The sequence below is a fragment of the Pteronotus mesoamericanus genome, unplaced genomic scaffold (assembly GCF_021234165.1).
Source record: "Pteronotus mesoamericanus isolate MK-2021 breed Mesoamerican mustached bat unplaced genomic scaffold, CSHL_Meso_final scaffold_99, whole genome shotgun sequence".
NCBI classification, from domain to species: domain Eukaryota; kingdom Metazoa; phylum Chordata; class Mammalia; order Chiroptera; family Mormoopidae; genus Pteronotus; species Pteronotus mesoamericanus.
In genome coordinates, this window is record NW_026555330.1 from 8,230,383 (window position 1) to 8,238,098 (window position 7,716).

Here is a 7,716-nt window from a genome sequence, read left to right on the forward strand (position 1 = left end):
CCCATCCCAGATCCCTACCACCTCCTAGAGAGGAATTAACGATCAGAAACCAGGCGGCGAATGATAATAATAGTGGCCCTACCCTAAGCATGCTTAGAGATTTTCGAAACATTTTGAAAGGCCCTCAGAAGCCCAGTGCTCAGCTCACACCATCTGTAACTGCTGGCTGTCGCTGGTCGCTGATACGAGCCCCCACGGCTGTCCCTTCCCACAGGTCTCAGGACAGAGTGTGCTAAAATGGCTTTTCTCAACACCCCACCTCCCTGGGAAGGCAAAGTGTGGTCTTGAGCCCCACCGGCAATCAGAGAGCGGTCTGACGGGGTCCCACAGCCCCGCAGAATGAATGACGCAGCATCAGTTGGCCACCCCCTGGGTTTTTCAGGGGCAGGTGAGCTGGCAGTGTCAGGGCGGAAGGCAGCTGGTATAAACAGGCTGGTGTTGCCAGTCCCGAGGCCCAGAGAGCGTGAAGCTGGGAGAGGGTCGCCAGGCTCACTAGGGGTGGAGCCAAGTGCTGGCACAGGCTTTCTGGGTCCCAGGCCGGTGCTTCTCACTGCCCAACAGGGCCTTCTGTCTGGAGACAAGACCTCTTGCCCCTTCCTCCTTCCCGATCAACACCCAGCTGTCACTGCCCTCCTCCTGCCCACAGCTTTGTGGCCAGCGGACAGCCCCGCGGAGGGGGCCCGAGGCTCTCCGCCCGCAGGCCCGTGCGCTGGGGTGTGGGGCTCCCGTGGGTTCTTGGGGAGGTCCTAGCGTGGAAGCTGACCATGCAGAAGGGCCAGGCAGGGGATCCCCACCCTCATACTACAAGCAGGGCCCCCGTGCAGGGACTGCAGGGCCAACTGGGTGAGCAGCAAGGGGCCTGGTTTTCATAGGGGCTGGCTTGGGGACAAGGCCAAGGCTTTAGCCCAGCCCCACCACCCTCTAGCTGTGTGACCTTGGTCAAATTCTGGAGCCTGGATTTCCCTTTTGTACAATGAGGGGTTTGGATAAAGTTAATGATTTTCAAACATGTATTTAGCGGTAGAAATCCTTTTCTTTCTCCCAATAAAATGTAAAGTAGAAGCCCCAAATATAAAACGGATAAAGGTGGCCTTGTGGGGTCGAAGAGGGGGTCAGGGACTTGGTCCAACCAACCGCCTACTGCTCCCCCAAACAAGAAATCCCTGGGCCACCCTGCGGAGCAGAGGGTCTGGAGGAACCCAGTGTGGAAAGCATGGGACCAGACACTCCCTCCCAATGCTGTCCTCTGGTCGCAGCAAGGTCACTCCCTGTGGGCCCCAGCAGAGGAGCTACGAAGGCCCTTGCAGGCCCAGGCCCGGTGACCACAGGGATGGCAAGAATGACAAATCAGCATTTCTCTTTCTCCCCAGGAGAAAGAACAGGACACGGGCCTTTGGCACAGCAGAGGGATTAGGGATCAACTACATTCCTGGTTTGGTGATGGATGAGGAGAAGGAAGGGGGAGGAGGACCCATGGCCCCGGGAATGTCCTCCGCTTTAACCGAGATGAGCTTCTTGTAGTGAAGGCCGGGGGAAGCTCCAGAGACAGAGAGGTGGCTTGGCCTCTCGGGACTTCCTTTGACTTTGTGGTTTGTGAGGATCTAGGGGATGCGTGGGCATTTTGCTCTTCACCTAATAGCCATGTGGTGTGGAAAAGGCTCGGAAATTATACCATCTGTTAATCATCCTTTGAATCAGGGTTGGGTAATGAGACTCTCATTTCTGCTGAAGGCTCAAGCCAACACGAGAAACTGCACCTCTTCGTTCCTCTCTCTCCTTTTGTGCTAAAACGAGCTTCTGGGCAGGAGAGAGCAGGGAGAGCAGCGGCCTTGGCTCTGGATTGTGAAACATTGTTCTGGGGCCTCACACCAAGGCCGGGGTCACTGCGGAAGGAGGCGCAGGGCAGGAAAGGCCCCTCCAGGTGAGCGGCCTTCCTGCCTCAGGGCAGATGGGTTGGAGGATGCAAGGAACCTCTCCCTTCATCTCCAAGCAAGCTTGGCAAATAGTCCTTAATCCTCTCTCCGCCCTGTCCCCAGGGGCTCAGGACAAAGCTGCCTCCCCAACCCACTCTCACCTGCTCAGCTATTTCCACTGCTCCAAAGCAGGAGGGAAACTCCCAGGTGTTCTCTGCAGCACAGGCTCAAACCAGGGCTTGCCCTCCTGGTGTCCTCCTTGACCCCTAGGGAAAGCACTTCTACTTCATGGAACTTTCCAGCTGTAAGGAACTTTTAGACCTTCCTCCTACGTGGGAGAAATCCAAGGTGCAGCAGGATCCTGGGGTCTGTTCAAAGGGAATTTACTGCCCCTCCTTGACAGCAGAGGCTCTGGAAGGCAAGTGACCTGTTCAGGCAGTCCCCAGCTTTTACAGGACTTCGACGACATGCTTGCTGCTTCCTGAAGGCCCCTCAGGTGTATGCAGAGCACAGCCTGCATTAGGCTGGCTCCCAGCTGAGTGGGGTGCCGTGGGGGAAGTGCTCCAGGAGCAACTGAGACAGAAGAGGCTAAAGGAATTCAGAAAGGAGAGCAGTGAGGGTGGGGGAAACCCCGCTGGGCTTCCCGGGGGGGGGGGGGAGTAAGACTTGGGTTGCCTCTTGAAGAATCAGGAACTGCATTCCTGGCAAGTAGATTTCATGGACAAACTCACTTAACCCAGGGTCAAGGCTCTTGTCCAAGGTTGCACAGCGGGTAGATGGCAGACCTGGGATTTGAACCTAGGCAGTCTGGCTGCTCTTCTTATGCAGTGTCCTATGAATGAATGAAATGTGTCTCCTTGGCTGAACCAAGACTGGACTGGGTGTGGAGTGGCCAGCACATGGGAGGGGAAGACAGGGCCCCACTGGGAAGACCCAGGTGACCCCGTCATTTGCAGAGACTTGTGGGCTGAAATTCTGGGACCCATGGCTTGCTTGGAAGGAAAGGTGTAGAGGGCGGCTGCTGATGGGAAGGGTCACAGTGACCTTCGGTTTGTAGGCAGGGCACTTTCTTGGGCAGGAGAGAGAGGTTGGGGGAGATCCTCGTTCCTGATCCTGTTTCTGGGCTCGGTGTTGCTTTATAACAGGCACAGAGATGGGGAGGGGGAGGAGCCCAGCCAGGTGGAGCTGCAGATACTGTGGCTCTGGGACTGTGGGGTGGCGTGGGTGGAGGAGGACCAGGAACCAGCAGCAGAGGAAGCTTTGCGTGCCCAGTCCCCTTCCCCCCGCACTTCTTTACAACTGGAGGGGGTGCACCTAGAAGGCAGGCCCCACCCTCTCTCAGCCCCCATGCCACGCCCCGCACACAGAAGGCTCCCTGAGCCAGGCGGATTCTTCGTGTGGTGGCTGCCCTTCCAAACCAGTCTCCCCTCAACAACCAAAGTCATTTTTCTTTTTAATTAATAAACACTTTTTAGGTGAAAAAAAAAAATCTCCCTCAGTTTTTTTATTTTGGAAAATGTCAGATTCAGAAAAATTGCCAAAATGGTATGATGCGTCCCAATGGCATTCCACCTAGATTCAGTCATTGTTGATACTGTGTCCCCCCCACAACTTGTGGAGAATGAGGGAAAACAGGGTGCTAAGTCACCTCAACCCTGTACCCCTCAGCGTGCAGCTCCTAAGAGTCAGAATCAGTTATCCGATCGGATACAAATTCCTCAACATCCCTCAAAGGACTTTGATAGCTACTACTTTCAAACCAGAAATGTATGCATCACACTTGGTCACGTGTCACTTTACTTTCCTCACTCCCTCTCTGCCTCCATCTTTTCCTTCTCTCTTTCTCTCTCTGCCTCTTTCTTTCTTTTGATATTGGATACTGACTGCTTGAAGGGTCCAGGCAAGTTTTCTTGTGAGTGTGCCACATCTGGATTTATCTGACTACAGGATCCCTCCGCATGTCCTTCAGAGATTAATGCTGTAAAGTCAGAATCCAAGCATGTTGTCCCTTCCTGAAAACCTTGCATCGTGCTTCTCTGTTGTGTCTTGAATAAAAGCCAACTTCCTCATATTGGTCCACAAAGCCCAGTGTGAAGGGGCCCAGCCTCTTCTACTCCTCCCGCTTCACTCTGCTCTTCCTCTGGGCACCATGGCTTCCTTCCAGCTGTGGAATTTGGCAGTCTTAAATGTTCCTTTCTTCGTGGCAGGTATAGCAATTTGTAATTACATAAAATATTTATTTGTTAATTTACTTGGTTAACATCTGCTTTACCCACTGGCAAGCAGTAAGATCCAGGAGCAGGGATAACACGTGTGCCTTGAAATCCTAGCACCTGGCATGGTGACTGACACATATTAGGCACGCGGTAAATATTGGCCAAATGGATGGATGGATGAAGAGATGGATAGATGGATGGATGGATGGATGGATGGATGGATGGAGAGATGGATGGATGGATGGATGGATGGCAGGCATAGAGGAGTGACCAGGTGTCCCTCCATCCTTGGAGCCACCATCTGGGGGCCAACTGGGTCTAGAAGGGGTTCCCCTGTGGACAGCACTGTGTTCACCCATTTTAACCAGAGAAGTGCATCCCCAATGCCAGCTGCAGCCGGGAGTCGCAGGCCTGCCGTCCCAGCCACGTCACACGGGCTTTCTCTGAGGCTCATTAAAAGATGGTGTTGGATGCCTTAATCCAGTGATAGTTTCAGCCTACCGTGCCAGCGCTGTTTGCCGCAGGTGGCTCAACAGGTCAGCATTCCATACTAAATACAGCCCGTCTAAGACTCTGCTGAGATCATTTTTGGCTCTTGAGCACAGAGGGAAGAGATGGAGCCTGGGGCTGAGCAGTGAGCAGCAAACCCCAAAGCAACACCTTCAATAGCTTAGTTGTTCAGTTTATCACAGCAGGCCGAGGGGAGAGCCCTAGCCTAGCCACACTCTGGGTACCTGGTAAGGCGTGAGAGGGACCCACGTGAACGTGCCTCCAGCTCTGGCCTCAGGGAGCAGCCAGTCTCCTGTGGACGAGATGAATGCGCTGGTAAAGTTGTATTTGTTAACAGTTCTGTGTGGTGTGGGAGGGCTTTAGGGCAGACTTTGGAAAGGAGGGGGCATCCGAATCCCACGAAGGGGAAGGAGGAATTCCGCAGACAGGCAGCAGGAACGACATCCGGGCGGTGGGAACAGCATGAACAAATACCGAGGGAGAGGTGTGCGTGCAGCCAGGTGGGTTGGCAGGGGGGACACCATCACGACTGTCGCTTCTGCAGTCCCCTGGCCCAGTGGGCAGTCCTGGGGGAGGCGGGGCGCTGGCAGGCCAGCAGGAGGTAGTTGTAGCAGCTGTGGGGCGGGGTCTAGACAGGCTGGCTGAAGGGGCTGGCGGATCTGAGTGAGGAAGGGACTGTGAGACTGTGGGAGTCCAGCCCGCAGGGATGAGGAGAGGGTGGCCCAGCGTGCCTCCTGGGGGTGTGCTATGGGTACCTGAATAACCAGAGGAGGGTGGGTCAGACAAGAAGTTAGACTTGGGCTTTTTGGGGTTTTCCATCCTGGTAGTGGAGAGGCTCAATGTGTATTTGGAAGGCAGGGGGCTGGGGCCGGGAAGCATGACTTCCTGAGAGGGCGGGGATTTGGGATCAGAGGTGGAGAGAACTCAGAGAAGGAGCAGGGAGAGGCCAGCATCCAGGAACCTGGAAGCTGGCAGTTAGGGGCAGGCGCTAAACTCCTTACCTGCCCCCTTCTCTTGCCTCCATTCCCCCGCCTCCTCACCCTCCACAGCCAGTACTTGGGCCTTCTTCCGGCTCTTTCATACTGTTCCCTCTGTCTGGAACATTCCACCTACCCTCTGAGCAGGTGGGGCCCCAGATGTCAAGGAGGTAAAAAAGCCTAGAAGTGTTCACTGCTTGCCTTGGAGGGAAAGGAGACAGAAGGGACCAGCCTAGCCAGCAGGGGCAGGGCAGCAGGAAGGTGGCTTTTAGGTGGGGGGTGTCAGCAGGTGGGTGCGTTGAGGGGGATGCGTGGGGAGGGGCGTGATGGAGGAGCTAGCTGAAGAACAGGGGCTGGGGACGCCAAGGGAGGGGGATGAGATCCGGGCACAGGCAGACAAGGGCTTGGGAGAAAGAGTAGAAAAAATTCGCCCCCCCCCCCAAGGGAGTATGGAAGGAAGAAAGAATTGAACGCTATTCTAAATGGGTGCTAAGTTCTTTCCTTTCTTGGGGATCAACCAGTCTCCCTGAAGGGTCAGACCATCTTATCCACAATCTGCACCTCCAGGAAAATCATTTTCCGGACCATTTCTCACAGCAGGCTTACTGGGGGAGGGAAGCCCCAGTCCTACGGAGGGACCCCCACGGATCTCCAAAATGCAGGGTTTGCCGGCCAACCAATCAGAGCAACGAAAGGGGAAGTTCCCTTCCTGAAAAAGGGGCTTTCTCAGAACCGGTGCTCGCCGGGATCCCCTACCTCCGTCGGGCAGGTCCAGGGACTAGAGGATGGGAACTGGCAGGGGACAGGGCTGCTGTCTGGGCCTCCCTCTTTTCCGCAGGTCGCTGGGGAGCCCAGTCCTCGGTTTCTGCAACAAGAACCTGCCTGCAGCACTCCCGCCCCCTGGGGGGGGGCTCTTAAAAGGGCAATGTCAGAGGCAGCGGTGTGAGCTCCACCACACCTCCCCCCACTGGAGATGCAGGGCTGCGCCCCTCCTTTTTTGCGTATCTGGGAGGAGCTTTGGGGGAACCCCACGCCGGGAGGTGAGGGTAGGGGAGTAGCGCAGGCCCCTCTTCTGGCACAGGCTCCGACACGCAGCACATTTCTCTGGGGCCCGTCCCAGCTCTACCCATCAGACTCCTCCTGGGAGTGCGGCCAGAGAGCTTTGGGGGTGGGAAGAAGGAGCCTGTCTGGGGACCCTGGGCAAACCGGAAAACGTTCTGGGGAGGAAACGCGGGACAGGCCACAGGGAAAGTGCCCAGGAGTAATTTCATGTGAGTGCAGGAAGACTCCTTGGGCTCACATTGGGTCTCCACACAGTTGCCCTCTTAAGAATTTCTTTCTCGGAGTCTGGCTCCTGGTTGTCTGTCTCTTGGTAGAGAGGCCTGATGTCTTCTCTCTTGCCTGAAGCACCCAGACCTGCATCTGGGGCCCTGAATTCCAGGGTGTGGGAACCAAGGCTTGGTGAGGGACCCAGGGCTCTGACTCACTCCACTAAGCCTGGGGGGGTTGTTTGCTAACTTAGGTAACTTGGGCAGCTGCGGTTGGGGATGGGGCAGGTCAAGGTGCCAGGGATGAGGGCATCAGCCGTGGGCTGCGCAGGCAACTGCCAGGGTGGAGTCAAGGTTACTTGGGCCTGGTCCCAGGTGCTCAGCTTCCAGGCCGGCCAGCCATTCCTAAATGAGGCTTGCACCAGCCCACCCCTCCGCTGCCGGGCAGGGAGCCGGGGTTTCAGCCTGCCCTGGAGCGAGGCAAGCCACACACACCTTTCCCAGACTGTGAGTTGACAGCGAGGACCATGTGCTGCTCTTCCTGTACTCCCTGCTCTTAATGGGGCCTGGCACAGGGTCAACGCTGAGTAAACGAGTGTGTGTCCACACGCCCACCAGCTGTGTTCCAGTATGTGACCTGCAGGGGGGGACCTCAGCCACAGGGTCATCCTTTCCCTCATGGCAACCGGCTTCCAGAGCGGGGAACAGACTTCCTAGTAACAGCCTAGCTGGTCCACACAGCAGTGCTCTGCCAACCTCCATGCATCCCTTGTCACCAGACAGGCTCCCGGGCCAGTCCACACCCACCCCCGCGGCGGGGCAGGTACGGGAG